Source organism: Podarcis erhardii (assembly GCF_964252035.2).
Source record: "Podarcis erhardii genome assembly, chromosome: 1".
Taxonomy (NCBI): domain Eukaryota; kingdom Metazoa; phylum Chordata; class Lepidosauria; order Squamata; family Lacertidae; genus Podarcis; species Podarcis erhardii.
Genome location: NC_138497.1, coordinates 139,519,856 through 139,540,908, shown reverse-complemented (window position 1 = coordinate 139,540,908; position 21,053 = coordinate 139,519,856). Strand labels below are relative to the sequence as shown.

The following is a 21,053-nucleotide window of genomic DNA, read 5'->3' as shown; positions in this document are numbered from 1 at the left end:
ACTTCCCTGTATGTGAAATGTTACCACAAGGTAATTAAACTTCTCCTTTGCAGGCAGACTTTCCACAGGAAAGGAGCTTTTAGCATGATGCAGAGTGTTAAGTCACTTGACTGTGCACTTGAAGGGCTACGGACCCAGAAGTGCTGTACTGTGTGTATATGAGCCCTTACCCTTCTTCTTAATGAAAGTACTAATTGTAATATGCAACCCTGTTATTCAGTTAATGCCACTGAAAGGAGTCAAGTCTCTGCTATGTTAGTGGTTTGAGATTGCTTTAACTCATCACAAAATCATCTTTCATCCCGCTCCTGGTACTGCGCGATGTGGGAGCCAGTTTTATGTTTTGAGAATTGATTAAAGAAGTGCAAAACTGGAAATAGCATGCTGATCCACCAGCTGTACTTGCTTGTCAGACATCCATGTGAAAATTAAGGACTAAACCATTACCTACTACTGTACTCCTGTGTGCACTAGGCTCATCCACACTTACTTTTTGCCCTGCACTTTCTAGACACAGGTCCACTTTTGAAAGCTCCATGTCAGAGCAATTCCTCCTCCTCCTCCTCCTCCTCCTCCTCCTCCTCCTTCTTCTTCTTCTTCTTCTTCTTCTTCTTCTTCTTCTTCTTCATTCGCCCCACTGCTTTCCCCAGGAACACCTGGTGTTTAACATTGAATTGGAGCAAATAGCAATTAAGGTTTTCTGCAGATTGCCATTTACTCCAGTTCAGCACCGGAGAGCAGGTTTTTGCGGGTAAAGAGCTGGGGGAAAGAAAGAAAGAAAGAAAGAAAGAAAGAAAGAAAGAAAGAAAGAAAGAAAGAAAGAAAGTGTGGTAAGTGTGGATGAGCCCCTGAGTGAGCATTTTACGTTGACCTGTACATTGCTTGCACTGGTGCAATTCAGAGCTTGTGATGTGATGTACCCATGTTATCTAAAGTGCTCACTTTGAGAAAATAGAACATCCCACATTGAAGGGTTTGTTTGGGTACCTTTCTGTCTCAGAAGCACCCTTTTAACATTTTTGGTAACCCACCAGACCTGCTGATTACAGTCTAAGATACCAGCATAAAATTGGCTTTATGTGGTAGTCATTAATGTTAGCGCTGTTGCTTTTCTGCTGGTTTTCATTTTGTATAAAAAGAAAATTGATTGATCTCCAGGAATGTTAAGGCTCTCTAATGAATTTAACTGCCAGCTACCTCTTCTCTGTGTTAGTATTTCAAAGAGATGAAACATCTCCAGGTCATTGTGACTCAGTAGATCATGTTGCTCCGACTGCTACAGCTAGCAATTCATACTGTATTTCTGTTTTATAAAAATCTGTATAATATAGAAAATGATGGTTATAAAAATTAACCAAAAAGCTGATGTTTGTGCAGGATTCTGAAGCTATGATGCATATATGTTTATTGAGTAGTGTATGTTAATATATCATTCAAGCTTGCTTTTTCAAGTTAACAAACAACATTATTTCAAAAGTTTGTTTTCCCCCCAGCTGAACAGCCAAGTCAACCATTTTTATTCAAATCTCCCAAAATAAGAGGTTATAACAATCTAAGCAGAGTTAATCACTTTTAAAACCCTTTTGTTTTAATAGAAGAGTTAAATATCAGTAGGATTTTTATTATTCATAGCCAATGGCCATTAAAACATACATCACAAAAAACCAAGAAAGCTGAAGAATAAGTCAAACATACACACTTACAGATTTGCAGATTATCAAAACTTTAAAAATCAGTTGACAGTCAACAAATACAATGCAATATAATTTTAAGTGTTTATGCAGAAGCATGTCCCACTAAGCTCGCTCAGCGTGGAATTACTCTTTCTAGGTATTTTAGCCTGGCAGAATAGTCCTAGCTTTCCAAGTGGTCGCTGCTTTCTCAGCCGCAACACTGAGAGCAAAACAACATTACTTTTAAGTACCATTGCAGCTACGACAGTCTTTCTCCCAGCAACCACAGCATCAGCACTAACTCTCACCAATCACAGAGCAGCATGCTCATAGTACCTTACCCTTAGCCAGGGGTGGACTAAGTCTGTGCTCACAATTTCAAGACAGCATGCTCGTGCAGCCATTCAGCACCCTGCAAACAGAAGACGCTGCTCACCAGACAGAAGGATACAGTGCCTTTCCAGGCAGCATAAACAGAATGTGGGAATGTACTGTAAATCTTTTTCATTGAAATAAGTGGAACTTCAGATTGTTTAACTTTGGCAGTATCATGCATATAGTCCAAGACGCTGTGTACTTCACCATTAATGGGTAATCATAATTCGAATGTGCTGCAAGGTTGTCTTGTGTTGTGTGTGATTTTATTTTATTATTATTTTTGTAGAAAAGGACTGGAGGGTTGTCAACAAACATGTTCAGCCAAAGCTCATTTCTTTTTCTGTCTCGAAACAACTTGCTTTCTTATTTGTTTGGTGAATTAATCTATATTTAGGGTTATGATCAACTAACTTTTACTCAGAGCGTACTATTGAAATTAATGATAACTAAATTAGTCCCATTTATATCATTGTGGGACTTCTCTGTGTCTATAGCTTTGAAAACTGCATGCAGTGAGCATGAGCCACAGGCATCTCAGGACTCCATTGCCCATTGTGACAGAGGTAGTCCCATTCTCCTCAGTGTCAGGGATTGTTGCATACATACAGCATTGAGGCATGTACAGAGCATTTTTCAGTACTGATGAAAACACACCCATCTATTCATGTCCTTCTCCATTAGTGCCTCATACTCCCTGTGCATGCGAGTGCACATGCATACACACATGGGCCCCAGGTCAAAGGGAATGCCTGTGAAAAGCTTTGCTACAAAGGAAGTGCAACTGTTGTAGTCTTATTTGCCATTTGTCCTTTCTTCATGTTCCCACACCTGCAGAACACACAGTATCCCCACTTAACCCATGCACCATAACCCATACCTCTGCCATGGATTGAATTTGGGTTGGGATTTATGAGAAGTAGACACAGGTGGGTTATTGATTTGCATCATTAGAAGCATTTGGGAACATGCTTCTGCTTAGCGTGGAATTTGGATTGAGCACAGGAAACGAGACTGCTAACACTCCATTCCTTTCCCCACAGCATTTTGATGGTGGTAATTTTGTCAGCAGGTTGCATAGTCCAGAGTAGGAGGGTGAGTTCCTTCAGTCATCCCGGGGTGGGAAATCACAGTGTAGCAGACATGACAAAGGTAGATGTGGCCAACCAAGCAGCAAACACAAATTAGAGAGACAGAGAGAGGTTTGTAAGGCAAATCTGTTTCAGAAGAGGGAAGGATTTGCTGCTGCAGCTTTCATTGTTCTATTTTGATAACTTGCTTCACCTACATAAAAGAATGAGTGGGTCTGTTTGCACAGCACTAGGAGGTAAGAAACCTAATTCGATTTTATTAAAACTATTTTGTGCATTGAGAATACTATAATTTATAATTTATGTCTTTGAGGAAGGATTTTGAGACCAGTGAGTGTTTTACAAATTGATAAGAGCTATTTTTTTCTAAAAGAATTAACACTGATTAGAATGTATTCTGATCTCCCCCCAGCCCCCTGCGCCCCACCCTGCTGGCAACAGATATCCAGCAGCTTGAATTTAAAAATGCTTTCTATAAAAATATTTCTCTGCTAGCTAGGCTTCAATCATTAGGCTGTACCAGGACAGTCCCAATTCATTTCAAAGAGTCTTGCTACAGCATATATTTTAAAGAGTACCTACTACAATGGACAAAAGAGCTGTATGATTTATTTATTTATTTTTGTTACAATAATTAAAATATAACGCATTCAAATGTACTTCCAGTACATTTTCATTCTTCAGCAATTATGCCATATGGTGGAGGTCTTAAGTAGCAATATATGACCTTGAAAATTTAACATTATAAAGCAAACTAAAGAGAGGCACAAATCGAGACCCCTTCATTGTGTTGCTATTTTGCTGCATTTTAGGCTAATTCATACAATTTAATTTGATTGTCATAATCATGCCATTCTGGGCCATGGCAAAGCATCATTGGGTCTCGCATCATTCATTGAACTGTATCTCCCATGTAGATTACTCCAGCTAGGAGTAGGAATAAGCTTTCATACATGAAGGATTGCTTGCTACCTCCTGGGGGGAACAGTCTTGGAATCAGGATGTCTGTCAAAAAGGATTGGAAGCAGTGAGGGAAGAGTAGTTTGGACTGGGCTAACCTACATACTACATAAGTGGTACTGGAAGTCTCTATAAGGAAAGGCAAGCCACACAGGCATTTTTTGGGTGGGCTAGAACATCTTAACTAAAGCACCTTTCTCAGCTATCTGCTTAAGAATTCATATACCTTCAGCACCATTCCAATGGAGCTGGCATTGACCCAGGACTTTGGGGTTATGCCCACAGATTGGTTTGCAGACAGCTTCTCCATATACTTGCCCTGCAGTGAGTCCTTTTGCAAATTCAGCTTTTACTTCTTTTAAAAGAAGTTAAGTTCTAATTCTCTGCATAGGAAACATGGATGGGGAGGCTGATTTTAAAAAGTGTGAAAAGTTGGGGAGAAAGCTGGCACTCCCTTAGAAGTGAAAACACATAACTTTGTGTGTGCGGACTAGCAGAGGATGAGCAACTCTCTGTGCAGCAGCATATCTTTCCACCTTTTATTCTGGTACAGACACGTACATAAAGAGCAAATGGAAGAGCATTTGCTTTTACTGCTCCGTGTAAAAGCCGTTGACCAGTTAAGGTAATGACATCCTAAAGTGAAATTATATACTTGTGTTGTGTTTAGAATGAAAATACATTTGTGGGGGTGGATGAGGGAGTGAAGAAATCTGCATAGCTTCCAGCTTGAAAGGCACTGATAGAATCATAACTTTATACAATGAATAATAAAAAAGGTTGATAAAGCAAAGCAAAGTTCTTGTACCCTGTGAAACTTCTGAGTTCCACCTTTCCTGAAGCAGTCACCTGTGGCATCAAGGAACTTCATTCGCGTCCCTCTAATGGCAGTGCACAGAACTGCCCCTGGGAAAGTAATGAGAAAAATGGGTGCACTCATGCAAGTCTTTAGATCACATGAACTACGCTTGAAAATAGCAATTACCTGTTTCTGGTTTGCTTTTGCATTGTGTGTTAGCAATAAGTGGAGGAAGTTGAAATGTGAAAATAATAATTTTTGTAGGTTTTTTGTATGTTGGAGCAAATCCTGGACAGTAAGCTACAAAGGAAGATCAGCTGAAGAGGACCTCTGCTGAATACAGCATTCAACCAGATACCAACTTTCAAGCTTTGTGGATGCTTAGTCAAGCTTTAACTTTGTTTCTAGTCTTCCCAAAAGCAAAGCGTGACATAATGAGTTTACTTTTACCACTGTTCAGTAAGAGGAGATTGTGATGCTTAACCTCTTTGTTGAAGTGAATTTGTTTGTTATCTTAAAAGAAAAAGAATTCATTTGTGGCTCCTTATATACTGCCTGTTTTTTGTCAGTGGCTAAGACAGTTCTTGGGTTATAATAGTCTGGGATAATAGTCTGGAATAAGTAGGAACCGCTATATGGTATGTGTCTGCAGTACATAAAGTTATCATTCAGTAGAGGAAGGTGCAGGGTCTGATTATAAGAGCAACTCTTTAAAAAGATACTCCTAGGGGCCATACCTGATGTGATGGATGCAGTTACATTTGCTGTTCAGATTTCTGCCTGTACAAATATAAAGTAATGGGTGGAAGTCAAACCTTTGCACCAGAGAGCTATACGAGTGATGGAAACTCAACTGGAATTGAACCAGGATGGGGAGAGGTGTGGCTGAAGTGATGGAGCACAGAAAGGTAAAACAAGGAAAGGATCTTGTTCCCATCACCAACATGCGCCTCATTTGCAAGCACTGTAGCCCGCATACTCACCAAACTCACATGACCAAATGGGCAAACTTGGGAACAGACATATGTGATTGTTCCTATCACTATACTTTGGCCTGAGGTGGTAGGTTGGAGAAGTTTCCTAAGAGAGGGCAAGCAGTGATGTTTGTTTCCTTGGATTGCAAACATGCCCTGGCTGCATACATTAACTTCATTATTCTTTGGTGATTAGACAACATTTTTGCTTACTGATGGGATGATGAAATGATACCCAAAAGTTTCAAACCCGTATTTCAACAAATCATAAAAAGATTCTTCTGGATTTGGTTTTTTATTTGTTTGTTTGCTTTATGTTTTTTTTAAAATAATATTTATTAACATTTTAAAGACTGCAAAAGAAAGACAAAGAATTAAACAAAACAATACAATACAATACAAAAACAAAAATACCACACAACACCAACCCCCAAACATTAAATTTTATTTTTTTAAAAATAATATTTATTAAAGTTTTGAAAGTTACAGAAAGAAAAAAGAAAAAAAGTTAAACATAACAAAACCATATAATACAATATAGAAACAAAAATATTACATATGCATAACAAAAATAAAACAAAAACAATTAAGAAAAAGAAAAAGAAAAAAGAAACACAACCTATACTTTCAATTATTAACTTTCTTTTACTTGTTTCAGCGACCTCCTCACACCTCCCTTTTTTTGTATTCCACTTCGATTAATTGTTTCAGCAAATCCTTTCCATCTTCCTCAAACTTCTGTCCTATCATTTAACTTAACCAATTCTAACATTATTTTTTCCTTTAATCCAATTACAATCTATTATACTTAATTCTGATGAGACCCTGCTCATCATCAGCAATAATCAGTCTCACACCAAGATGGGTTGAAAAAGTCTGACTGCTGCAGCTCAGCGTTTATTGTGCACAATAGAACAACACAAAATCAAGAAAGTAACTTTTCCCTCAGCCGGCAGATAAAGATAACACCATACATTGGCATCATGCCATCACACCAGGCCACGTAGTCGATCAGGCCATGCTACGTGGACCAATCATTGGAACAGCATGAGCTGTTCGCGCGCTGATCATGCTCCAAGCGATGCCTCCTGCTAGAAATCACCCTGCAACAATAAACTTTTGCCCATGCTCTTATGTACAAACAACCATTTTCCCACATAATTCTTTATAACATTTCTGCTAAGGCCATGTAACTTCATTCCAACATCCTTCTAACATTCATTAATTTTACAATGTTTCTGTAAGTAGTCTTTAAATTTCTTCCAATCTTCCTCCACCGACTCTTCTCCCTGGTCTCGGATTCTGCCAGTCATTTCTGCCATTTCCATGTAGTCCATCACCTTCATCTGCCATTCTTCCCGGGCGGGTAGATCTTGTGTCTTCCCGTACTTTGCAATAAGTATTCTTGCTGCTGTTGTAGCATACATAAAGAAAGTTCTATCCTTCTTTGACACCAATTGGCTGACCATGCCCAGGAGAAAGGCCTCTGGTTTCTTCAGAAAGGTATATTTAAATACCTTTTTCACAGAAAAGCAGTGTTCAATGTCTGGTCAAAATACAAGGACTTATTGGAAAACAAGACCCCAAGGTGGTTATCACCAATGGAGGCTAAGGCCCCGAAAAGACTCAATATGGAGGCCAAATGGCCGAAATATTGGGAAATAATAGAAAAAGATGGAGACAATTGGAGGTTGCAGAGTATGGAGAAACTAAAGGGGAAAGTGCGAGATTGGCTACATTATGCTCAGATTAAAGAAGCCTTTAAGTCAGATAAAAAATTAGGATTCCAGGTGGAAAAATCAAAGTTAGAAACAGAATTGTTAGAACCCAGCTCTAAGACACTTTCGAGAGTGTATAACTTGCTGCTAAAATGGAATACACAGGATGAAACGGTCAAATCAGCTATGATAAAATGGGCACAGGACATTGGGTACAACATTATGTTTGCTGACTGGGAAAAGTTATGGACCACCGGTATGAAGTTCACGGCATGTAATGCCTTGGAAGAAAACATTATGAAAATGATATATAGGTGGTACATGACTCCAGTCAAGCTCGCAAAGATATACCATTTGACTGACAATAAATGTTGGAAGTGTAAAGAAGCTGAAGGAACATTCTTTCACCTCTGGTGGACTTGCCCTAGAGTGAAGGCTTTCTGGGAAATGATATACAATGAGTTGAAAAAGGTATTTAAGTATACCTTCCCTAAGAAACCAGAGGCCTTTCTTTTAGGCATTGTCGGCCAGAGTGTGCAAAAGAAGGATCGAACTTTTTTTATGTATGCTACAACAGCAGCAAGGATACTCATTGCTAATTGCTGGAAAACTCAAGATTTGCCCACGCTGGAAGAATGGCAGATGCAACTGATGGACTATATGGAATTGGCTGAGATGACTGGCAGAATCCGAGACCTCGGAGAGGAACTGGTGGAGGAGGACTGGAAGAAATTTAAGGATTATCTACAAAAATATTGTAATCTGTATGAATGTTAAGAAAGATGTAAGATTTGTAACAACACGGCTCCAACAAATTAGTAATAAGGAATATAAATTTGAAAGTAATTGAAAGAAAAGACAAATTTTGGATAAACAATATTTCAAATTAAGATCTCAAAAGTGTGATTTAAATTCTAAAATTTGAAATTTAATATTGGATAATTATATGATATGAATGGAAACAAGTAAATAATTTGCTAGCAAAATTTGTGAGTTCAGAATGCAGGAACAAGAGATGTGAGGAAGTCCAAAGAGGAGAATGAAATGTGGAAACTTGAAAAGATTATGTTATTATGTATGTTGTTGTTGTTTTTTTTGTCTATTGTTTAAAAAACTTTAATAAATATTATTTAAAAAAAATACCTTTTTCATTTCATTATAGATCATCTCCCAGAAAGTCTTAATCCTTGGGCATGTCCACCAAAGGTGAAAGAATGTACCTTCGGTCTCATTACATTTCCAACATTAATTATCGGGCAAATGATAAATTTTTGCAAGCTTGACTGTTGTCATGTACCACCTGTAGATCATTTTCATTAAGTTTTCTCTTAGGGCATTACATGCCGTAAATTTCATACCTGTGGTCCATAACTGTTCCCAGTCAACCATCATAATGTTATGTCCAACATCTTGTGCCCATTTAATCATAGCACATTTCACCGTTTCATCCTGAGTGTTCCATTTCAACAGCAAGTTATACATTCTTGACAAGTTCTTAATTTTAGGATCTAACAATTCCGTTTCCAATTTTGATTTTTCCACCTGGAAGCCAATTTTCTTGTCCGAATTGTAAGCCTCCATTATTTGATAATAATGAAGCCAATCTCACACTTTGTTTTTTAGTTTTTCAAAACTCTGCAGTTTTAATCTATCTCCCTCTTGTTCCAAAATTTCCCAATATTTCGGCCATTTGGCCTCCATATTGAGCTTTTTCTGAGCCTTCGCTTCCATTGGTGACAACCACCTTGGAGTTTTGTTTTCAAGCAAATCCTTATATCTTATCCAGACATTAAACAGTGCTTTCCTGACTATGGTTTTTAAACGCTTTATGTGCTTTGACCTTATCATACCACAAATATGCATGCCACCCAAATACGTTATTGAAACCTTCTAAGTCCAGAATGTCAGTGTTTTCAAGAAGCAGCCATTCTCTCAGCCAACAAAATGCAGCTGATTCATAATAAAGCTTAAGGTCTGGCAGGGCAAATCCACCTCTTTCTTTGGCATCAGTTAATATCTTAAATTTTATTCGAGGCTTCTTGCCCTGCCAGACAAATCTAGAAATATCTCTCTGCCACTTCTTGAAACATTCCATTTTATCCAAAATTTGCAATGTTTGGAACAAAAACAGCATACATTTATTTTTATGACAGCAATTCGGCCTAGCAATGATAACTTCAAATTTGACCATATTTCTAAATCCTTTTTCACTTCCATCCAACATTTTTCATAATTGTCTTTAAATAAATTCACATTCTTAGCAGTCATATTAACCCCTAGGTATTTCACTTTCTTGACCAGTGTTAATCCTGTCTCCTTCTGAAACCTCTCTCTCACTGTTAGTTTTTTCTCTAAAACCTTAGTTTTCATCTTGTTCAACTTAAAACCCGCTACCCGACCAAATTCTTTTTTTTTTATATAATAATTTTTATTCAGTTTTTAAAACACATAATTAAAAAACAAACACATCACAAAATACAAACAAACATAAACAAATCAAACATAAATAAATTCATAATCTTATTTTCTTGTAACTTCTTTCAATCGACTTCCCCTTACCTCCCTTTCGCTGCATCCTTATTTTAAAATTTTTTAGCAACCCTTTAGTCAATTTATCCATTTAGTTCCCTTCATTAAATTCCCATAAATTTGTTAATTACAGCTGTAATTCTCTGCTTCTTACCCCTTGACATCTTAACACTCCTCAATTTTACAACAGTTTTTAAGATATATTTTAAATTTCTTCCAGTCTTCTTCCACTGCCTCTTTCCCCTGGTCACGAATTCTGCCGGTCATCTCTGCCAGTCCCATGAAGTCAATCACCTTTGTCTGCCATTCTTCAAGAGTAGGTAGTTCTTGCATCTTCCAATACTTTGCCAGAAGAATTCTTGCTGCAGTAGTAGCATACATAAAGAAAGTCCTATCCTTCTTTGGCACCAATTGGCCAACCATGCCCAGGAGAAAAGCCTCTGGTTTCTTAGTAAATGTCCATTTAAGGACTTTCTTAATTTCATTATAGATCATTTCCCAGAATGCTTTCACCCTCGGGCAGGTCCACCATAGGTGATAAAAGGTACCTTCATTCTCATTACATTTCCAACATTTATTATTGGGCAAATGGTAAATTTTTGCAAGCTTGACTGGGGTCATGTACCACCTATAGATCATTTTCATTATATTTTCTTTTAAGGCATTACATGCCGTAAACTTAACACCAGTGGTCCACAACTGTTCCCAGTCAGCAAACATAATGTCATGACCGATATCCTGTGCCCATTTAATCATAGCTGATTTCACCGTTTCCTCCTGTGTATTCCATTTAAGCAGCAAATTATACATTCTTGACAGATTCTTAGTATTGGGTTCTAACAGTTCCGTTTCTAACTTTGACCTCTCCTTCTGAAATCCTATTTTCCTGTCCTCTTTAAATGTCTCATTTATCTGATAATAATGCAGCCAATCTCGAACTTTGGACTGTAGTTTTTCGTAACTCTGAAGCTTTACCCTTTCACCTTCATATTCTAAGATTTCACAATATTTTGGCCATTTAGAATCCATATTAAGTTTTTTCACCCCCTTGGCTTCCATTGGTGACAACCACCTGGGAGTTTTAGTTTCCAGTAGATCTTTGTATCTGCTCCAAACATTATATAATGCTTTTCTAACAGTATGATTTTTAAAACCTTTGTACACCATTGCCTTGTTATACCATAAGTATGCATGCCAACCAAAACAATTATCATATCCTTCCAAATCTAAGATGTCTGTGTTTTCAAGAAGTTGCCAGTCTTTCAGCCAGCAGAAAGCTGCTGCTTCGTAGTATAATCTTAAGTCCGGCAGGGCAAATCCCCCTCTATCCTTTGCATCAGTTAAAATCTTAAACTTAATTCTGGGCTTTTTGCCCTGCCAGACAAATTTTGATATATCTTTCTGCCACCTCTTGAAACAATCCATCTTGTCCAGAATTTGTAAGTTCTGAAACAAAAAAACATTCTAGGCGATACATTCATCTTAATAGTAGCAATTCGACCTAACAAGGACAATTTCAACCTTCACCATGTTTCTAAATCTTTCTTTACTTCTGACCAACATTTTTCATAATTGTCTTTAAATAAATTCAGATTCTTAGATGTTAAATTTACCCCCAGGTATTTCACTTTTTTCGTTATTTCCAAACCTGTTTCACTCTGAAACCTCTCTCTTTCTTCCATTGTTAAATTTTTCTCCAAAACCTTTGTTTTCTGTTTATTCAATTTAAACCCTGCTACTTGACCAAATATTTCAATTAATTCCAACACTCTTTTGGTACTAATGTCTGGCTGTTGTAAAGTCAAAACTAGGTCATCTGCAAATGCTCTTAGTTTATAATGTCTGGCTCCGACCTGAACTCCTTTAACCAACTGGTCCTTTCTAATCATATTTAACAAAACCTCCAGGACTGATATAAAAAGTAGAGGAGATATTGGGCAACCCTGTCGTGTACCTTTTTCTATAGGTATTTCTTCCATTACCACATTATTTACAATTAACTTTGCTTTTTGTTCCGAATATATTGCACCTATACCGTTTTCAAAACCTTGGCCTACCCCCATCCCTTGGAGATTCTTTTTCATAAAGCTCCAACAAATATTGTCAAAGGCTTTCTCCGCATCCACAAAAATCAAAACAGCCTTTCTATTAATGTCAACTTCTAACAGCTCCAAAATATCGATAATGTTCCTCACATTGTCTGACATATGTCTCCCTGGGAGAAAGCCAGTTTGGTCCTTATGAATCTCCCCTAGTAACACTCGCTTCAATCTTTTTGCCAAAATGTCTGCAAAAATTTTATAATCCACATTGAGTAAAGATATAGGGCGGTAGTTTTTAACCTGGTTTTTTTCAGTCTCTGATTTCGGTATAAGTGAGATGAAAGCTTCTTTCCACGATTCAGGTGCCTTTTTCCCCTCCATAATTTCATTGCAAACTTCCTTTAGAGGTTGTATTAACCAATCCTTCAGCTTCTTGTAGTAACTGGCGGTCAAGCCGTCTGGTCCTGGTGATTTTCCCAGTTGCATATTCTGGATGGCACCCTCTATCTCTTGTTCTGTTATTTTCTCATTCAAGATCCTTTTATTCTGTTCTGAAATTTTTGGTAATCCGTAGTTTCTAAGGAATTCTTCAATTTCCTGTTCGTTTACTGGCCCTTGTGCATATAATTTCCTAAAAAAGCTTTGAAAACAATTACTTATCTCATTGGGTTTGTAAATGGTCTTTCCCTCCATCTCTAAGCTGGTAACTGTATTCAGTTTCTGCCTCTTTTTTAATTGCCATGACAGAAGTTTCCCACATTTATCTGCAGATTCAAATGTTTTTTTGTCTCATTTGCTTTATTTTCCATTCTATTTCTTGATTCATCAATTCCATGTATTGCGTCTGATAATACTTTATCTCTCTCAAGATCTCTTGGGACTTTGGTTTGGACCTCAATTTCTTTTCTCCTTCTCTCATTTTTCCTAAAAAAATTTCTTTCCTCTCATTTTGTCTTTTCCTTTTTATAGAGTTCTGTTGAATTAGGAAACCTCGCATGACGGCTTTGCTAGCGTCCCAAATTGTTCTTTTCTCCACGTCTGTTCTCAAATTTATCTCAAAATAATCTTTCAATGTTTTGGGGGCCTTTTTATAAATCTCTTCATCTTTAAATAGGGTGTCATTCATTCTCCATCTGAAGCATCCAGTTGTTGTTAATTTCATCTCCATCTTTACAGCGTTATGGTCGGAGCAGGTTTTTGGGCAGATTTCTATTTTTTTGGTTCTTGGCGCCAGGCTGCTAGTAATCCAAATTTGGTCAATTCTTGTCCATGTCATTTTTGCTTCAGAAAAGAAGGTTCCCTCTCTTTCAAGAGGGTTCCTTGTTCTCCAGATATCAATCAAGTCCATAGTTTCAGTCATTTCAAAAAAAGTCTTTGGTAGTCTCCCCTCCTTTGAAATCACTTGTCTCTGTGCTTTATCCATGTTTGTGGAGACGACTCCATTCATATCTCCCATCAATACGATTTTATAATCCAGAAAGTCCATTAAGGTCTCATGCAACTTCTTAAAAAATTCAGCCTTCCCTTCATTTGGTGCATAAACTCCGACTATCAGAATTTTTTCTCCTTGAATTTGTATTTCAATTGCCAGGTATCTTCCTTGTTCATCTTTAAATATCATTTTTGGAGCCAATTTTTCTTTTGCATAGATCACCACTCCTCTTTTCTTCACTTTGTCTGATGAGATAAATTCCTGTCCCAATCTCTTATTTATCAATAATTTCCTGTGTGTCCTGACAATATGGGTTTCTTGCAAGCATATTAAGTCTAACTGCTCTCTCTTCAGAATATGAAAAACTTGGCGTCTTTTTCGGGGAAGGTTCAAACCGTTACAGTTCCAGCTAAGAAGTTGCAGAGACATTTTGTTACTAAGTACCTGTTCCTCCAACTGCTCCAAGTTTCTGTTCTTCTTCTGATGGTGGTAACAAAAGTCCAAATGACAGATTAGCAATATCAGTTGGTTCTTCCTCGTCTACAGTTCCTTTCTGCAAGTCTTCCCGGTGTCTCCCCAAAAACTGTTCTTTATCTTGGATTGTTCTTATTTTGATCTTCTTTCCTTTGAAGTTAAAGGACAAACCCTGTGGAAATTCCCATCTAAAAGGAATGGCGTTTTTCTTGAGCAGATCAACCAATTCTTTAAAGAGGGTTCTCACCTCCAAAATGTATTTAGGGATATCTTTAAAAATCTGTACCTGAGAATTTTGGATCACCAAGGCTTTTTGGTAATGTAGATTCAATATTTTATCTCTCTGTTCCTTGGATCCCAATGTGATTAAACAGTCCCTTGGTTTCTTTGTCTGCCTCCTACCTAGCCGAAAGGCTGTTGTTATTTCGATCTCAACTCCTTCTCCTTCTCCCCATTCCTCATGCCAAAATTCTGCAAAGTTGTTTTTAAGAAATCCCACAAGGTTGTCGCCCTCACTCTCAGGAACCAATCTAAGTTTTAAATTCTTCTCCTTTCTCTGTAGTTCCCATAAAGAGAGGGTTGCATCATGTTCATTTACTTTTTTTTCGATCGGCTCAAATCTTCCCCTTGTTTCCTCTGCAGTTTTTTTCGCACTTTCAGCAATCCTTCTTGTTTCAGAACTTTCTTGAATTAATTTATTTATAGAATCTGTGTTAGATGATACGCTTGCCGTGTTCAAGTCCAATCTTGCTGTCAATTCTGTCAATTTTTTAGAATTTTCTGTGGACTGCTTTGTCAGTTCTATAGATTGCTTGGTCAGAGCTTCCAAAGACTGATTTATTTTGACCAGTGCCTGAGTCATAGATTCCATAGAAGCTGTTACTGTCTTTTCCTGTGCAGCTGGTGTTATATCTGGTATTGAGCTCCTTTTCTTCTGTGCTTGTGCTTGCGCTTGTTTTGATTTATGTCTAGTTACTATCTCATCCACAGGGCCACTCATGGTCGTTCTCACAGAGTAGACTTGCAAGTGGAAAATCCCACTGTTTCTTTTTTCAATGTACAAAGTTTCTCTTTAAACCCTCTAGAGGGAGCTTTCAATTGTGTCCAAAAGGAAATGAGTAACAAAGAAGCAAGGGAAACATAGAGCAATGAGCCAAAAGTTCAAAGAGTCGATACTGTAAATCCACAAATGTTTCAGTTTAACCATAAGTTCAACAGCTTTATTAAAGTCCAACAGCTAAGTTTCCAAAAAAACCTTACTTTGTATCCAATTTAGACTGACAGTTCTCCTTTCCCGGTGCCTTGCTCAGGCAGCTCGATCTGGGGGAGTTTGGCAGTGAAAAGTCTTTTTTTGCGATTATTTCCACGCAGGAACAATATCCAATTTTATCTTCCCCCCTTCTCCTGCCAATTGGGGGGAATATTAAGTCCAATGTCAGGTTTGACAGTTTGCGAAAGGTTTTTCCTTCAAATACAGCTTGCTATTTTCGTTGCTTCGCTAATCATGCAGTTCGGGGGGGCAGACTTCCTTGTTTAATGCCTTCCCCGTTTTCAGCCAATTTTCAAATTTAGTGTCCCGTTCAATCCCTCAATCTTACTCACGGGTGTTGCAGTCAAATCTTTGTTTCAGGAAGGAATCGGCGCTCTCCGTTCATGGCGACGCGGCTTCACTCCACAAGCTGGGTAGCGACTCTCAGCACCGCGCTCTCCCCGATGCCGCTCCGGAGCCTTTAAAAAGGCTCCTTTACAGTATTGAGGGGCGCAAAAGGTGCCCGCCGAGTCTCCTTGTTTACAGGCTTCCGCGCCTGTAATTTTAGGGGTCCCCCGCTCGCCGTAGCGGGTTGGACCCGAACTTTCGGAGCAGTCCTGCCTCGGAGCTCGAGGCTAGAACCGCCATTAAATGATGGCGCCGACCGGAAGTCTACCCGACCAAATTCTTGAATTAGTTCCAATACTCTTTTAGTACTAGATTCTGGCTCCTGTAATGTCAATACCAGATCATCAGCAAATGCTTTTAATTTGTACTGTTTAGCTCCGACTTGTATACCTTTAACCAATTGGTCCCTTCTAATCCTGTTTAAAAGGACCTCCAGGACCGATATAAAAAGCAATGGGGAGATTGGGCACCCTTGTCGTGTTCCTTTCTCTATCTTAAATTCTTCCGTCACTACATTGTTCACAATTAATTTTGCCTTTTGTTCTGAATAAATTGCACCTATACCATTTTCGAACCCTTGACCCACCCCCATCCCTTGTAAATTTTTCTTCATAAAACTCCAAGAAATGTTGTCAAAGGCTTTCTCGGCATCCACAAATATCAGAACTGCTTTGGTGTTAATATTCACTTGTAGTTTTTCTAAAATGTTAATTATGTTCCTCGTATTGTCAGACAAATGTCTGCCCGCTTGGTCTTTATGAATTTCTTCTACTAGTACCTTTTTTAATCTTTTTGCCAGAATATCTGCAAAAATTTTGTAATCCACATTAAGCAAAGAAATGGGGCGGTAGTTCTTATGCTGCGTCTTCTCAGACTCTATTTTCAGTATAAGTGTGATATAAGCATCCTTCCACGATAAGCATCCTTCCATATAATCCAACAGTGTCATGTAATTTCTTAAAAAATTCTGATTTCCCCTCATTTGGTGCATAGATGCCTACTATCAAAAATTTCTCTCCTTGTGATTGACTTTCAATTGCAACAAATCTTCCTTGGTCATCTTTAAATATTAATTTCGGTGATAGGCTCTCCTTTGCATAAATTACTACTCCTCTTTTTTTAACTTTGTCTGATGAAATAAATTCATGGCCCAGTCTTTTATTACTCAATACCTTCCTATGTAACCTTATCACATGTGTTTCTTGTAGGCAAATCAAGTCCAATTGTTCTTTTTTTAATAGATGAAAGACTCTTTTCCTTTTTTGCGGGGAGTTCAGTCCATTAACATTCCAGCTTAATACTTGCAGTGCCATGATGTAGTTACTCTGCTTCTCCTCCAACAGCACCCAATGCTTGTTCTTGTTCTGTCGGTGGTGTTGGTATCACTTTCTCTGGACGGTCCAGTCCAAAAGGTAGTCTTGCTATGTCCAGTATTCCTCTTTTTGGTGATCGTCTGCCCAGTGCTTTTTGTTCTAGTCCTCTCTCTGGTGATTTTCTGTCCGATGCTCCTGGCTCTTTGCCAAGTTCTTTCTGCAGATCTTCTCCGTAATTTTCCAGAAACTTTTCTTTATCCTCTACTGATCTTATTTTTATCTTTCTTCCTTTAAAACTAAAGGATAGGCCTTGGGGAAATTCCCACCTGAAGATGATTTTAATCCTTCTCAGCAGGACAACCAAATCTCCATAATTGGACCTAAGGTCCAAAAGATGTTTCGGAATATCTTTAAATATTTCCACTCTTGACTGCAATATTGTCAAGGTCTTCTGATAGTGCAAACCCAGAATTTTATCTCTCTCTTCTTTAGATCGGAGGGTAATCAAGCAGTCTCTTACTTTATTCTTCTTCCCTCCTCTTCCAAGTCTGAAGGCACTCACGATTTTAAATTCTTCTTTATACAAATCCAAATGCCAAAAATCTGCAAATTCCTGCGTGAGAAAGTCTGTCAGACTATCCTTCTCCAATTCAGGTACAGCTCTAATCCTCAAATTCGTCTGTTTTTCCTTAAGTTCAATCATAGAAAGCGTCAACTTATGGTCCTCAAGTTGCCTCTGTAGGTCTGGGACTCTCTCTGTTTCCAATTGTGTTATCTTGACTTCCACGGCAGCAACTATTTCCCTTGCTTCCTCTGCGGTCTGTCGGATCAAAGTAGATTCCTGTAACAATTTCTCAATAGTTTCTGTATTGGTATTCACCTTTTGTCCCAAACTATTTATACTTTCTGTATTTAAGTCAATTTGGGGAAATTGACCCCAAACATTAAATTAACAAAACCAAACAAAGACAATTTAAAACACATCTAATAAGTTCAGTATCTTAACTTTCATTTACTTGTTTCAACGACCTCCTCACACCTCCCTTTTTGTATTCCACTTTAGTTAACTGTTTCAGCAATTCCTTTCCATCTTCCTCTGTTTTCTGTCCTGTAATTTATCTTAACATATTCTAACCTTATTTTTCCCTTTAATATATAATTGTCTTAACATATTTTAACTTTATTTTCCCTTTGATACTCTAATAATCTATTTGTACTTAATTCCTTGTAACATTTCTACTAAAGCCATATAGTTCCTTTCCAACATTTTTCTAACACTCATTAATTTTACAATATTTTTATAAATAGTCTTTAAACTTTTCCAATCTTCTTCCACCGACTCTTCTCCCTGGTCCCGGATTCTGCCAGTCATATCCGCCAATTCCCTATAGTCCATCAACCTGGTGATCTTCTGTCCGATGCTCTTAACTCTTTTCCAAGTCCCTTCTGCGAGTCTTCTTCATATTTATACATGAACTTTACTTTGTCTTCCACTGATCTTATTTTCATTTTCCTTCCTTTGAGGCTAAAGAATAGATCTCGGGGAAACTCCCACCTAAAGATGATTTTATTCCTTCTCAACAGGGCAACCAAATCTCCGTAGTTAAATCTAAGATCCGAAAGGTATTTCAGGACGTCTTTCAAAATTTCCACTCTTGACTGTTGTTCTTCTAAGTTCCTCTGGTATTTCCAACAGTCTCTTATTTTGTTCTTCTCTTTTTTCCCTCCTCTTCCAAGTCCGAGAGCCCTCACAGTTTTAATCTCTTCTTGACCCAAGTCCCAGTCCCAAAAGTCATCAAATTCCTGTGTAAGGAAATCTATCAAACTTTCCTTCTCCAGTTCAGGTAGGTCTCTGATCCTCGAAATCTGATTTTCTTTAAATTCAGTCATAGCAGGCATCAACTTTTGGTCATCAAATTGCATCTGTAAGGCTGGGACTCTCTCTCTCTCCAATTGTGTTACTTTAGGTTCAACGGCAATAACTTTCTCCCTAGCCTTCTCCGCAGTTTGCCATGTCAAAGTAGATTTCTGTGTCAGTTTCTGAATAGTTTCTATATTGGTGTTCACTTTTTGTCCCAAATTGTCAATTTTGGTAGTTACCACATCCACCTTCTTTTTGTGAAGCTGTTCCAGTGAGTCACTTTTCTTACATAATACAACCACTAAGGCCTCCTCTGTCAACATTCTTAACCGATTCAAGGTCCCCAGAATCTCACAGGTTTTTATCTTGCAGCTGGAAATTCCCCCGGCTCAACTCTTGTGACAGTTTCAAAAGCTTCCTCTAGAGGGAAACAGTTCCTCCAGAGGGAAACAGTTTCTATTTGTATTAGTCCTTTTAAACTCAATTCAAACAATAAAGTTAGTTTCAATTTTCTGTTACTTTTACTCCTTTTTAAACGCAGACGGAGACCATGGAAACAATGTATTACTCTTATTTAACTAACTGTCAGTGAACGTTCTAATCACGGTCAGTCCTGTTGGCAGCCCGTTTCCAGGATCGGAGCGGTGGTATATTAACTCTGTTCGCTCTCTCCTGCAGGTATACTCAGTCCAAAACTTTCCCCCCTCTTCTCCTGCCACCAAGGGGGGTTTAGTATTTTTTACTGATGGAAATTTAGTCCTTTACAATAGGCTTTCCGAGACTTCAGCTTGCATCCTCATTGCTTCAATCTATTTACAAAAGGGGAAGGTGGACTTCCTGTTTTAGACCTCCCCGTTTCGGCACCAAATTAGGACGTTTAAAAATCCAATTCTCCGCTCTACTCACGGGTAGTTGCTTTAAGATCAAATTGTCCACAGGAAAAAGTCAGCGCTCTCCGGCAACAGCTATGCAGCTTCGCTCCGTGGAAGAAGCAGTCAATTCAAAGCACCGCGCCGCTCACCCCACGTCGCTCCGGATCCCCGAAACCGGGTTTCCCCACGAGTAGGGGAGGCACAAAAGGTGCCAGCCGAATCCCACATTCACAGGCTTCATCGGCCTGTGATTTCTAGTGGGTCTCCGCCTTTCCCGTGGCGGCCAGACCCGGATTCCTATGAAGCAAATTCCTCCCGATCAGAGGAATTCCGCCATTACCGGAGGCGCTAACACGGAAGTCCATCTGTTTGTTTGCTTTATGGAGGGGAGACCTCTTTTATTCTGCCTTGCTTGCTGATGAATGTCTAGTTTTGTCCCAGTTTCTTTTACTTTTACTATATAATGTGGTTCTGACACATACTGTGGCAAATTTGACTCATATCTAGAATATCCTTAATCACTTAGGTGTTTGGAACAAAGTGCTTGTTTTGGCTATTGGGTTCATTTGCATTGTGGAAAGACATGGACTACTCTTCCTGTAGGCACCACAGAAAACATAATAAATGCATTCAAGTTGACCAATGCATTAAATGTGTGTATTGTTCCTTTGAGATGACATTGAGCTTAGCATGGTTGTTTCCTTTCATCCCATGATGTTGCATCAGTGTCCAGTACGTGTCTGCCTGTTTCCATTCTGTCTTGTGTTATGTCCTTCTGTCTCTTCAAGTTCTCTGTGCAGTTTCTTCCTGTGTGTCTGTCTGTAGATGAAGGAGCTGAGGATGAGGTGGGACCTCTTCGCAGCAGCTCATGGCATGGGCCAGCTGCCACAGGGGAGAGGCGTAAGTTCCTTGCCCCTTCCATTTCAGTGTCTGTGCCTGATGATGAGCCCTACAATTCAGATGAGGAGTACTATGAACACCCTTTGTTCATCTCCGAATGGACTGAAGCTAGTGGACCTCCCAGTGCCACAGCCCAGAGTGCAGAGGCCTTTTTAGGCTATGAAGAAGGTGAACAAAGCATGGTCCCACTCTTCCTCCTCTCCTCTACCCTGCCATGCCACATTCATTTCATCATTTGTGTCCAGGGCTGTCAGGTGTCAGGTTTAGTCCTAAAGTTTCAGAGTTTTATCCTCTACCTTCTCAGGGTCTTCAGGTCTGAGACCAGAATCAAAGGGAAAGGCTATTTTAAGCTTGGCTTGGCAGCTTTTGCTACAACCTCATGT

At 38.7% G+C, this 21,053-nt stretch overlaps 1 protein-coding gene across 41 annotated transcripts in view; it reads left to right on the top strand.

The window, feature by feature from the left end:
• MAP2 (microtubule associated protein 2) overlaps positions 1–21,053 on the top strand; it is a 343,536-nt gene that overhangs the window by 261,893 nt on the left and 60,590 nt on the right. The window lies entirely within an intron of this gene.